Source organism: Camelus dromedarius, chromosome 10 (assembly GCF_036321535.1).
Source record: "Camelus dromedarius isolate mCamDro1 chromosome 10, mCamDro1.pat, whole genome shotgun sequence".
NCBI classification, from domain to species: domain Eukaryota; kingdom Metazoa; phylum Chordata; class Mammalia; order Artiodactyla; family Camelidae; genus Camelus; species Camelus dromedarius.
In genome coordinates, this window is record NC_087445.1 from 61971575 (window position 1) to 61985706 (window position 14132).

Genomic DNA, 14132 nt, shown 5'->3' on the forward strand with positions numbered 1-14132 from the left:
TTCAGGCCAAGGGGAGGGCAAAGTCAGAGGCACAGAGGTTGGGACATGCTTAGGAACTTTTGAGGAACTTGTAATTTGAAGGTAGGGTGTTATGGTTGGGACGCTATTCAATAGTAAGTTCGTGGGGATTTTATGGGTGGCAGCAATGTCATAATAAGAAAAGGGAAACCTCTGGGCACTTTTGAACAATTCATATTAAATTTTAGGAAAACAACAATAGATTTCATATACCTGACTTGGAAATGGACGTTAAAAAATACAGACTTTAGTCCCGATTTTGTCACTTTAATAAATGGTGGGGCCCTAGCCAGGTCACATCCCCTCTCCAGACTTTAGTCTGGAATGCAAAGGTTTAGACTTTGCCTCTCTTCAGGCCAAAGTCAACACGGTGTAGCCTCCACAGTGGTCAAGGAAATAAAGAAGTCAGTGATTCCCTTCTTCTCCACCTGGAATCCTGCCCTCAGCCATCGGGACAAAAAGAAATCTATAAACTACTGCAAGTCTCCTTGTATATGGATTGATGGAGCCCGGAGAGCCAGCGCTGCACTGGCTGTGCTCTTGCGGAAAGTGCTCGCTTTGAGGGTGATGTCACTGCCCTCACACCAGCCTTAGTTGTGTTCTTGCCAGAGACAATCCCTCGTAGCATCCTTTACTGATGCTGGTACTGTGAAGGAAAAGCCCAGCTGGGCTAATGAGCTAAGTCACAAATCTAAGTGTGATAAGTGTCAGTTTACTGATATAAGTTCTGCCGGGCTAACTCGTAAATCTGAAGTTTAGTGTCAGTTTACTGGGCTAACAAGCTAACTCGTAAATCCAAGCTCAACAAGCGTCAGTAACGTGATCTGTTCCGAATTGATAAACTTCAGTGTACTGATTCCTTGCTTTTTGTTGTTTGAACCTTATTGGCTAATAGCCCCACACTTGTAATTAACCCTATAAAACCTCATGCACACGTCTTGGAGGTGCTCAGAGCTTCGGAGCAGAAGCTCCTCTGAGCCCGCCGGCGTAATAAATCTGAGTACTCCAACCCTCCGAGTGGTGCTTGTTTCTTGGCTGGCCTGTCATTTCCGTAACAGTACAAAATGAGACTTGTATTTAGTTGTCCCTTGGGCACACGTTCTCATCTCAAGGCTGGATGCTCATGTTTGAGCTATGGACTAAAAACTATTACTAAATTTTGATTGGAAATTACACTAATGGGTGTCTACAGCAAAATCTTTTTCAAAAGAAGGAGTTTGTGTACAACTCCTTACATGGCATCCTATGGTAAAGCTAAGTTGGTATTTTCAAGAGTGTCAGTGTTCAACTGGCCCTTCCGGAACAAGAAATGATAATACTGTTTTACAGAGGCTCCGTGGCAAGTAAAACCCATAAACTTGCAAAGATGTTCATGACCACTGAAATTTTAATTTTCAAAATTTCGTATGGAACCACTGCATTGGAAAACTCAAAGACCATGGTAAGTTTATGAAACGCAGGTGACTAAAGCACTGACTTAGACCAGGGCCAACCCTAGTCCCTACTCTCAGGCTGAATCCCAGGTTATCATGGACATTTGGTATTTAATCTGGGATTTAAAGAATAAGTGGGGTTTGTGTGGAGAGAAAGGTTCAGAGATAGTATAACTGAGAAAAGAAAAAAGCAGTTTCAAAGATTAGAATGGGTGTCATTTATGAGTACAGAAGAGACGGAAAATAGTATGCAAACTGATTTAACTAAAATCACGAATCTTGTGCAAAACCCACAAGCTGAGAGTCCCTAATTTAAAATTCATAAGCAACAGAATGAGTAGCTTCAGTTTTTATTTCAACTTTATTAAAGCTCTTGCATGATTATTAATCAGCTAACTTTCGCAGTGGTGGATAGAGAGGTGGGTAGTATCATGCCCACAGTAAGGAGGGGCACACATAGCTCAGAGGGGTGAGGAGTTGTGTCCAGTATCTAGGAGCTGGGAGTGGTGAAGCCAGGGCAAGAGTCCCGGCCTTCAGTTTCCAGGTGTCTGGTCTTCTCAAACAGCAAGCAGCCATTGCAATTTCTGGTTTCAATCATCTAACTACACTCCCAGTGTAAACAAAGATTTCGAAAAGTAACATGGAATCCCACAGAGAGATCCTGGCAAAATGTGTCCTGTGCTTTTCTGTACATGCAATACTGTTTCTCTAGAGATAGTAAAAGTAGATGAAAAGTAAATACAGCCTCCAGCAAGTCCTTCTATAACACTACTTGAATTTCCAGGATGGCTCTATTATTCTGATGTGACATTTATAAAAAGTTTATGGGAGGAAATGCTCCTATTTTTGCTCAAAGACCACCTCTTAATGTTTTCCATTTTAAGAAAATATACAAGGAAGCTCTGAGCATTGGGATACTGAAATATACGTTGACTGACTATTATTTTGCATTTTTGGTGCTCATTAAACTGTGTTCCTAACTGTCCTCTCTGAGAATGTTGCATGGCAAGCCCTTGCCTCTCACAGAACAAATAACACTATAAAGTAACAGTGCTCCTCTTCTAAAGAAAGTGGACAGAAATCATCCCAAATCAACTATCCTGGAATTTTTTTCTTGGAGAACACCTAATCCCTAGAGTAGGTCGGATTTGGTGTATATTTTGTTAACTGTTTTCATATGTTCCTAGGCGTGCTTGGCAAGAGCTCTTAGACACTCCATGAGTACTTTTTAACCAATATCTAATTTTCCAGAGGCTCCTGGAAGCGAGCATTACGTTGACTGGGACATGTGCAGTCTCTGTACTTGGGAGTCAGAGCAGGGTGTTGAGAGGAAGAGAGGATCCTGGAGCACTTCCCTGGATCTTTAGCATAAGTATTCCTGATTTAAGAGCTGTAGAATCGCTGATTTTGACAAATGCTAGCTCAAAGAAAATGCTAAAGAATCTAGAAATCATAGTTCAGAGTGATAAGGGTAAGAAGGTCAAAGGCATCAAATCCAAAGTTACTGAACACATTTACTTATTCTATTCACAATTATCTACTGTGGATACCTACAGCTGGTTTGATACTTAACCAGGTCCAGGAAATGGTATGATAAAAAAGTCAGGTGAATCTTTGTCTTGGAATTTTCAATCTAGTGGCCCAACCCAACCCAGGAATCTCTTCTGCAGTATTTCTGATACGGAGACAGCCTACAACTGTTTGGATATTTCTAGGGATGAAGGTCTAGCACTTTCCATAATTTCAACACATAATTGACCCTTAATAACCTGTTTCTGATTTAGATTCAACTCTCATTTTTTGAAATCTATTAAGTACCACTGGTAAGCACTTTCTTGTGTGTTTTATCCCACTGATTTGAACCCCAAACAATGCTGTGAGGTGGGAATTCATTGACCTTTTTGTTTGTTTTGTTTTTTTTCCTAGATGGGGGAATTAGATTCTGGGGGAAAAAAATTAATAATACAAATTACTCAGGTAAAGAATTGAAATTCCACAATGAAACTATTCTGATGTGTTAGCTGTGAAGATCAAGTGAAAATAATGGAGCTGATATTGTTTGTAAAAGTGGCTAGTAGGACTATTATTAGTGTTAGATAAATAGTAAATAATAGAACTGAATTGTTTTGTAAACACAAGTGTAAGGACTTATCTATGTCAACCTCCCGTTAAGATTTTCCTTGACTCATGACAACCCTCTTGGATTAAGTGGCTCTTTCTTCATCAGAATAATGCTGCCCTCTAGTCATATTAACACACAATGAATTCATTTCATAATCCCCACACGATCTAAAATTACCATGTTTGTTTACCCATTTCTTTGATTTGTGAATGCTCTTCTATCTCTTGCTAACATACGAAACAAGAAAACTCCATGAGTGCAAGGATTTTGATTGTTTTGTTCTCCAGCGAATTTCCTGTCCTAGATCAGAGCCTGGACCTCTGCAGATGTTCAATAAAGATTTGAAGGAATTGAAGAATAAATGACTTCCTTGAATTCAAGGACAGATTATATGTGTATATACTGTATTTGTGCACATGTGAGATTTTTCTCACTATAGATTCAGTTTCTACATGGCAAGGAATATGTCCCAATCATCTCTAAATCTCCAGTACCCAGCATAGGGTCTAGCCTAGAATAGCCTCAATCAATTTATGTTTGCGAATGAAGGAGCTTTCCTTAAGAGCATCCGTCTTTCTAGCACATCTGAGAATATAGGCAAAGAGAATCAAGCTATCAATGAATAGGTGGGCAGAACTGTGGTGAGAAGGATGGAGCAGACCACAGAGAAACAGAAAAGATAATAAAAGGGCATTGAGAAGACTGTAATCACCTAATGTAGTTCAGTTCTTCTTATCCAGACTTCCTCAACGGTTTTAGAAATTATGCTTGGGCTCAAACCATTCCCGACAAATTGAGAACTAAAATTCAACAGACCTAAGCAGCCTCCTCCTTTTTGAACTCATCTGATCTCCATTTTATTGAACAGTGCTTTCTCTCATTCTCATTCATTCATTGTGACTTTTCTCTCAGCATCTACCAAGTTAAAGGCATGTTTGATACAACTGTTGCTCAGTCATTGGAAGGGGCCGTCTGTCCTTCAGATTACCCAATAGTTTCAGGTCTTGGACTAAATTCTCCAACAGTACCATAGCTTTTGAAAGCCCAGAGCTCTTGTCATAGTCTCTGTCAGTTCTAGGGGGACTCATTCTTCTGTCTGGCACCTCTGCATCCCCATGTGTGGTATCCTGCTGCACACACGGTTCTCTAAACAGATCTTAGCCATTTTGTGAGTCTTTGGGAAGACTCTTACCATACAAATGCATTAATAAAGATTGGAAAGTGTATTAAAGATTTTGTAGAGACCTGTGGGATATCACGGAGCATACCAACATGTGCATAATGGGAGTCCTAGAAGGAGAGCAGGGAAAGGAACAGAAAGAATATTTGAAGGAATGAAAGCTAAAAATTTTCCAAATCTACACATACAACAATCTCCATGAAGGGTAAACACAAAGAGATCCACATTGAGAGACTTACAATAAAACTATCACAAGACAAAGAGACAGTCTTGAAAGCAGCGAGAGAGAAATGAGTCATCAGGTACAAGGGCTCCTCGATAAAATTAACGGACAATATCTCAGCAGAAACAACAGAGGCCAGAAGGCAGTGGGATGGCATATTTAAGGTGTTGAAAGAAAAAAAAAAAAACCCTATTAACCAAGAATTCCATAGTCAGCAAAACGAGACTTCAACATTAAAAGAGAAATTAAGACATTTCCAGATAAACAAAAGATGAGCACATTTTTTTAATAGGAGATACTCCCTATGAGAAATGCCAAAAGGAGTTCTTCACGTGAAAATGAAGGGACTGTTCACAGTAACCCAACCATAAAAATAAAGAACACTGGTAAAGGTAAACTACACGTGTAAATATGCAACATAGCCAAGTCCAATTTGGGAGCTTCTTCAAGGTTTCTGTCAATTTCTTTCTTTTTTTTTCCCCTGAAAATAGGCTATACTTGCCTATTGTTTTGTATGTTTTATAATTATTTTATTGTTGAAAACTAGATGCTTTGAGTAGTTTAATGTGGTAGCTCTGGAAATCAGATACTCTCTCCCTCCCTGAAGTTTGTTGTCATTGCTCGCTGAGGGCTGCAGTCATCTCTCTGTTTAGCGACTATTCTAAACTGTTTCACTTGTCATTTGTGGTCTATAAAGTCTCGGTTTCATTACGTCAGTAATCAGTCACTGACAGAGATTTCCTTAAATGCCTGGAACCAAAAGACAAAAACCAAAAATACTCTCCTGGTCTTTCTTCGCAGATGGGCTCTGAGTTGGAGCACTCCTTCAAAGCTTTGCCAGTGTGCCTACAACTTTGCCTTAGATATTATCTCTTGCTTGTGAAGAAACCAAAGCTCAGAATATGAAAATGAATATATGTTATGTATATGCACGACTGGGACATTGTGCTGTACACCAGAAACCGACACAGTGTAACTGACAGTACTTCAGTTGAAGAAAAAGAAAAAGAAAAGAAACCAAAGATCAGCAGGAGATGCAAGACTAGGGCTCTCTTAGGACTTTCCAGAGCATGTGTCTAACCCCTAGCATGCACACTGTACTTGAGACTCCCTTGCATACATGACAGCCTTTCAAAGCAGCATTCCCACAAGAATCTTCCTTCTCAGTTTCCTCCTCCCCAGGCTTTATGGTCTGTCTGCTGCTTGCCCCATATGTCATCCCTTGCCCCAGGCAGCTATGGGTAATTAATCTTTAATGCTTTCAACAGATGCCACCCATCCTGAGTGGGAGTTAAACAAAAGCCAGCCTTAGTGATAGCCCCTCAGGGAACTGCCAGATAGGTCAAGATACACTTTTTTTTTTTTTTTTTTTTTTGAGGACAAAGTCTGTATTGCTCCGAACCCCATGGCATCAGCAGCTGCACCAGAAATGTGGACCCCCTCCCAAGGCTGCCACCAAGCAGGGGGATGGAGGATAGCAGACAGGTAAGAAAAAGTATCGCAGCACTTTCTCACCAAAATCTAGCACCCCTTTTCCTTCATTAAGCACTCCTCTGATTTCTGTAAGATTTTTATTAGATTCCAGAGTTCTTGAAAGGTTGATTCTGTTTTCACTCCTTATGGTTATTTCAGCAGAAGGACCGAATCTCAGAACTCCCTAACCTGCCATTCCTCATGACATCTTCAAAAACATAAACCTCTTAGCTCTTGATTCACATATTTCTCTTCTAGAAGTCTGTCCCACTGATATTCTTGTGCACATGGCAAAAAGATTTTTGCCCACAGCTATTCATTTTGGCATGGTTTGTAACAGTAAATGACAAAAAAAAAAATGCCAAAACACCAAATCCATTGGTTAAATAAATTATAGCACATCTGTGAGATGGAGTGCTCTTTAAATGTAAAAAAACAGTCAAGTAGATGTATTTACATTTATAGAGAAAGATTTCCAAGATATGCTAACTGATAAAAGCAAGTGGTGGAACAGTGTGTTTTGTGTGTGGATTCAGAACATACAGAGGAAGTGTGTGTGCATATCCTTTCACGTGCAGGAAACCTAGGAACCTGCTGACAATATTTGTCTGTGAAGGGCAAGGTGGGGATGGGAACGGTGTAGTTGGGATCAAGATGATAGGGACACTTTCCGTGGATACTTCCTTAAATTTATAAATGTGTGAACCATATGAATATACATATCATTCAAAAGCTAAGTTAAAACTTCATAATTATCAGAGAAATGCAAGTCAAAACTACAATGAGGTATCACCTCACACCAGTCAGCATGGCCATCATTCAAAAGTCCATAAACGATAAATGCTGGAGAGGGTGTGGAAGAAAGGGACCCCTCCTACACTGCTGGTGGGAATGCAGTTTGGTGCAGCCACTGTGGAAAACAGTATGGAGATACCTCAAAAAACAAAAACTTACGCTATGATCCAGCAATCCCACTTCTGGGCATATATCCGGAGGGAACTCTAATTTAAAAAGACATGTGCACCCCGATGTTCATAGCAACACTATTTACAATAGCCTAGATGTCCTTTGACAGACGACCGGATAAAGAAGTTGTGGTGTATTTATACAATGGAATACTACTCAGCTATAAAAAATAATAAAACAATGCCATTTGCAGCAACGTGGATGGACATGGAGACCATCATTCTAAGTGAAGTAATCCAGAAAGAGAAAGAAAAATACGATATGGTATCACTCATATGTGGAATCTTAAAAAAAAGTGGAAAAAAAGGACACTAGAAACTCATATACAAAACAGAAATAGACTCATATACACAGTAAACAATTTTATGGTTATCAGGAAAAGGGGCTGGGAAAGGATAAATTTGGGCATTTGAGACTTGCAAATGTTAGCTACTATATATAAAAATAGATTAAAAAATAAATTTTTCTTTATAGCACAGGGAACTATGTTCAATATCTTATAATAACCTTTAGTGAAAAATATGAAAATGAATATATGTATGTATATGCATGACTGGGACATTGTGCTGTTCACCAGAAATTGACACACTGTAACTGACTATACTTCAATAAAAATTAAAAAAATTTAAAAACCCAAAATCTAAGTTAAAACTTCAATAACTACCAGTACCCTCAGAATAAAATTCTAACATTCATCGTCTCAAGATCATGCTCCTTCCCACCTCTGTGCCTGCTGCCTCCTCTTTCCCCCATTGTCTCCCAGTACATGATCCAACCACAACCAGCCAAATGGTATTTTCTGCCAAGATCCCAAGACTTTCCAAATTCTTTCTCTCTCAGGGCTTTTGTACAAAATGTTTCCTCTTCCAGACATGTTTATTGCTCTGAGAGTCACATGGGTAATTTTCTCTCACTCTCCAGTTTTCAAAGGAGATCTCCCACTAACACTTCTACCTGGGGAGATTTCCTTCATCTCCAGTCCTCTCGCTCAGCAACCTGGTTTTCTTTTTCCTTCACAGTAACTACTATAATAGAGTATTACACATTTGCTTATATTTTTATTTGCCTGTTTCTCCAACAAAATCCAAAGAACTCTATCCATCTTGCTTGCCGTCAGACCCTCAGCGATACCTGCATCAGTGCTTGGTGACTGATGTATGTTGAGTTGAATGAATGAATGTGTTAATGAAGGGGGCACATTAAATCCTCACCCATAGTGCATAACATTTTAAAACCTTTTTTGTTTGTTTGTTTCTCAGTAGATTCTTAGTTTATTTCATCTGCAAAATTGGGATGCTGAATGTGCTGGTCTCTGAGGTTCCCAGAAAGACTTTTCACAACACTCCTGCCCCTTCACTTCTACTAGCACTCATGGGAACTTAACCTTGCTCCTAGTGATACAGTAAACTCCTATCGCCAGCGAAACGAGCTCTTCTGCTGGTATCGGAGATCAGCGGGAAGCCAGTTGTCTCGAGTACGGGGCTCTTCTGCCACAGAACCTACCACGTAGTTACTGCCTCTTGGCACCTCTCCTGTCTACTTTACCGGCAATAAGTCTCTACCAACAGGGAACCATATTTACATTTTTCTCCACTTTCCCTCTCATACACAGGGTCCAGACAATAAGGACATTCAAAACCCAGATTAAAAATCTGGGCCACACACAACATCTCTAGAGTCATTTGGCTCTGAACAGGGGCACAAGCGTGTTCCAACAAACTGCTTCCAACCGAATGAATCTTAGAAAAGGCAAAAACCCCAAGCAACAACAACAACAAGAACAACAAAAGCTTAAAGTTAATACTCTTGTTTCCAAAATCCCGAGAGAGACACAAACCACATGACTGTGGAGGGACAGGATTCAATTTCCTAGCAACCAAAAGCAGCAGGGGCGAGACCTCCAATCACCTCACACACACACAATCTCTCAGAAGGCAAACGTCCAGGGTCCCACTAGCCAAGGGACACTTTGGGTACATGAGCTTGCTGGTGGACGTGGAGGGGAGGGTACCACAAGACAGTCCAGGAGGACCCACCCCTCTTCGACTGGGGTCAACAGTTTTCATCACATAGGCCTTTGCACATACACGTTTTTGTTTTCCACAAGGGAAACAAAAGCAAAAATAAACAGGACTTAATCAAACTTCAAAGCTTTTGCACAGTGAGGGAAACCATCAACAAAATGAAAAGCCAACCTACTGAACAGGAGATATTTGCAAACGATATGTCTGATAAAAAGTTAATATCCAAAATATATGAAGAAATCATGTAATTTGACATCAACCTCCCCCCTTACACCGCAAACAACCTGATTAAAAAATAGGCAGACATTCTTCCAAAGAGGACATACACATGACCAACAGGCACTTGAAAAGATGCTCAGCATCACTGATCATCAGGGAAATTCCCCACGGTGCCCAGATGTCTTTTTGACAAGTTTGGACATAATCAGTTATTAAAGGGGTGGAATTCATCATAGAGTAGAATGCACCAGGCCTTTGGACTTTACCCAAGAGGTGGGCCTGCTTGAGACAAGCAGGTATCCATTTCCAAACTGGTTGGCAACTTCTTTGTCTGAGTGTGTTCGTCTGGAAAGCAGCCCGATTGTCCACTTCCCTCCTGTTCTCTACAAGGAGCTACAATTTCAAGGACCTGAAAAGCAGAGGTCCTTGAAAGAAGCCACCACCAGCGCTGGGCTTTATTGAATGTTAGGAACTTAGATTTTCAGATCTGACAGATAAAGGTTCCAGGCAGTTTTATCTCAAGCAAATAGATTGGTTTCCTTGAGACTCTTCCACGTTGGCAGAGGAAATATCTTTCTTTTCTATTGCCATGAAAGTTAAATTCGATCACACTCAAAAACACCTGATTCAATGCTTTACTCAGTAATTGGTTATTTCCTTTTTACAATATACATGTGTTTATGAACCCCTGTGTTTATTTATAGTGACTATTATAGAATATTTCCAATATAGATACATTGACACATGTTTGCCCCCAGAAGGGAGAGAGGTATCCACAGAGCCCCCTGAGGATTCTAACACTGAAATTACTGGCCCAGACTCAAATTTCTGTCTCTGAAGCTGGACACCTCTTTCACATTTTCCACTTCAAAGCAGCATCTTAAATATATTTGGGTCACATAAGCATCGATCACCAGTCTGCCATTTTGAATTTTAGCCTGTTTACCCTTGTGGCAGTTAATACCATCGTATCATGTCATCAGTGTGAGTAGTACAGAATTCTCAGTGCACAGCTGGGCAAAGGACTGCCCTTCATCTTATGTTGGAAACAAACCTAGCAGTAATTAGACTGTAATCATATTTTGTCCAAACAGCCTCATTGCAAAAGGCAGATGGATCAATAGAATTAGCAAATGAAAGGAAGATAATAGGATTCTAGGCAGAGGAAGCAGCACGTGCAAAGTCCTAAACGATGACAACTGTTGATCCCAGGCAGCCTGGCTCTGATGGACTACACATCCAGTCCTTGTCAAGCCATCATCATTGCTAGGGCATCCGCATCCATTCTCGACAAGTCTCACCCTCCCAGTGACACGGTGAATCCAGACACAGAGAGCAACGGGAAAATGGTTTACGACCAGCCCCTTAGGTGGGAGAAGTGGATGTGCTGAGGACTGGTGGTTCACCCTCTGGGAAGGGTGGAGAGAAGGCTCCCCAGGAGATTCAGGGGTGTGGATCAAGCACCAGTGTGCGTAATTCCCAGGACTTGGCAGTAGTGTTAACAGCAGATGTGAAGTGTCATCACAGTATCTTTACTGAAGGAACTTTACCCAGAAAGCAAACCTCCTCTGGCGAGGTACCAGTTGCTGCCTTAAGTGTGAGCGGGGTGGAGAGTGGCTTTGCACTCTCTTCTAGTCTATAGTGCAGACCAGTACTGGTGCCCACCCAGACCTTGGCTGGCTGTGAACCAAACCTGGAGGGGTGAGAGCAGACGGAAGAATGCCACCACCAGAGAGACACAGGCAAAGCGCAGTGAGCATTCCAGACACCAGCTTACCTCTGGCAGCTACACGTTCCAGCACCCGGGTATCCTCTCCATCACAGTGGGGAGCGTCCTCCAGTTTAAATGTGGTCATGGCTGCGGTTTTTCCAAGGGCAAAGTCTCAGATCTGCTTTTACTCTGGAGTCCACTGTCAAGAAATAAAGCTGAACACTTAGTGAGTGCCAGATATGTGACCTGCGTTACGTGATTCATTAGTAGGAGGACCACAGGGCATTGGTGTTGGGCTGCATTGAATTCAAATGACAAGCTTACCTGTCTTCACCTGTAAATGAACCCAAATGATTATTTTCACTGATAAAGAAAGAAAAGGTAGAGAAAGGAAGCTGAGGGGAGGAGAGCAAAACAGCACAAAGAAGAGCACAGAGGTTACATGTCATCAAGCTGATAGGCACGGATGTGTGTGGTCAGACACATCGACTTTGACTTTGAACTTCTGTGCTAGAAAAGCCCTATGTTATCCTTCAACCTCAGGGTTCCTCTGTCAAATGAATTCTGTGATGGTTCAGTTTTAGAAATGATAAGTAGGGCAGGGACTAGCACACAACAAATGGTTCCACTCTTAATATCCTTTTAATTTTTTCCATCTGTTACTCCCAGCTATCCTGTGAAGTTATTATTTTCTCCATCTTTCAGATGAGGAAAGTACAGCCTGGAGAAGATAAGTTATTTGGTAACGTTCACACAGAGAGTTCAGTATGGACATTTGAACCCTGTTTTCTCTTACCTCAAAGCCCTATTTCCTTCATTATTAACATGTCACTTTTCAGGAGCTTACATAACTGAACTGGAAAGCAGTGGGTCATCCTGGAGATTGGGTTGAATTTGCATTTTATGTGAAGTTACTCTGCTCAGTGCAAGGAAGGTGGAATCTGAGTTGATTTTCCTATTTCCAGAACTTAAAACAGACAGGCACAGTGTCCTGGCTCAGAGGAGTCTTGGGACAGACAGACACACGATCCAGATGTCTGTCTCAGAAGGGGCCATCCTCACCTCAGGAGAGGCTACTCAGCCCATAGCCCTCTGTCTGATTTGCTGTCTCCCAGGCCTCATGACCCACATTTACAGGAGAGAAAACTGCCAGATCCCATGCCAGGGTCTTAGCTCCCCAGACGGGGTGAGATCATCTTTTCAGACCTGGCCTGCTTTAATATGCTGGATGACATTCTGAACGAACGAATACGTAAATGAACGAGTGAATGACTCCACGGGAATCCAGGAACAGAGTCTATGTCAACAAGCCATTTAAGCTCCTGCTAGTTGTGTCCGTCTGCCACAGAAGAGCAGAATTACCTGCCTACCAGCTTGGTGCCAGGGTGGTTCAGCAGCCTGCACGTTGAGTATCTCATAGCCTAGTGAATTCTTCCATCCATGTTTGCTTTTGCGTCTCCTTAGGGAGACTATTACAGGACACTGTCTCTCTATAAACTGCCTTCTGGGGAGGCATATTATTAACTGCTACAGAGAGACTAACGAAAATTGAAAAAAGATTCAGAAAGAAATTAGAGAATGTAATTTCAAGTCTTGGCTGTGTAATGAATAAATAATATTAATTTCTTTAAAGTGTCAGTCACCTCATGCAACAAATGGATATGATCAAAAAGATGACCATCTTTTTACAGCTTTCTGAGAATCATAATGGTGAAGGATGAGAAAGTTCTGTAAATGGATATGGGCTAATTGTCAGCTAAATTTTTTTATTCAGTTAACACCTTGGACAATGACTGGGAGGTATACCTTAATTTAGGCATTTGCTCAATCATTGAGTCCATATATATATTATTGAGAAACTGCTATGAGTCTGGGGTTAAGCCTGGAAAGAATTTTAAAATGTTTCCTGAAAACACGGCAATGATCTTACCACCTTGGATTGTGACATCTATGGGGGACAGGAGAATCTTCTGATTTATTCCACTCTCTGTCCTTGTCCCAGCCTTAGCCCTCAGCAATATGCCTGTCACATAACTGGTGTTCAGGATATCTCAAATCCACCAGCGTATTGAAGATGGAATATCAAATACCTCTAATCTGGTCCCCTCCAATGCATAACCCACATAATTGCCAAAGTGATGTCTCTAAATGCAAATCAGATATACCTATTCCTTGACTAAAGCCCTCCAAAGCATTTCCATGCTTGGAGGAGACAGTCCAGGTATCTTAGCCTAGTATCAAGCTGGTAACTTTCTCATCCAAATAGAACTGCTCCCACTCAGTATAGATGTTTTTGCAGAGTCACGCTGTTCCTAAATACCAGGATATTGGCTCAAGCACAATCTTATCATACATCTATATAACATATAATGCATTTACACACACAAACACATACACACATATGAAAAAGGATTTCTTATAAGGAATTGAGTAATACAATTATGGAGGATAAGAAATCTCAAGATTTCTGCAAGCCGGGGACTCAGGGGAGATGATGGTATAGATCCAGTCTGAGTCCGAGGGCCTAAGAGCTGGGAGAGCTGGCAGTGCAATTCCAGCCCTAAAGCCGGCCAGCATGCTTGAAACCCAAGAAGAGCTGATGCTCTGACATGAAAGTAATTCTGTCCCAGCTCAGGGCAGTCGGGTAGGAGGAGTTCCATCCAAGCCCTTACAAAACAATACATTTTATCTTCTCCTATTAAAGGTAATTTATTAATCATTTCAGCACATGCACTGAGAGCCTACCATGTGCTCATCTCTGTG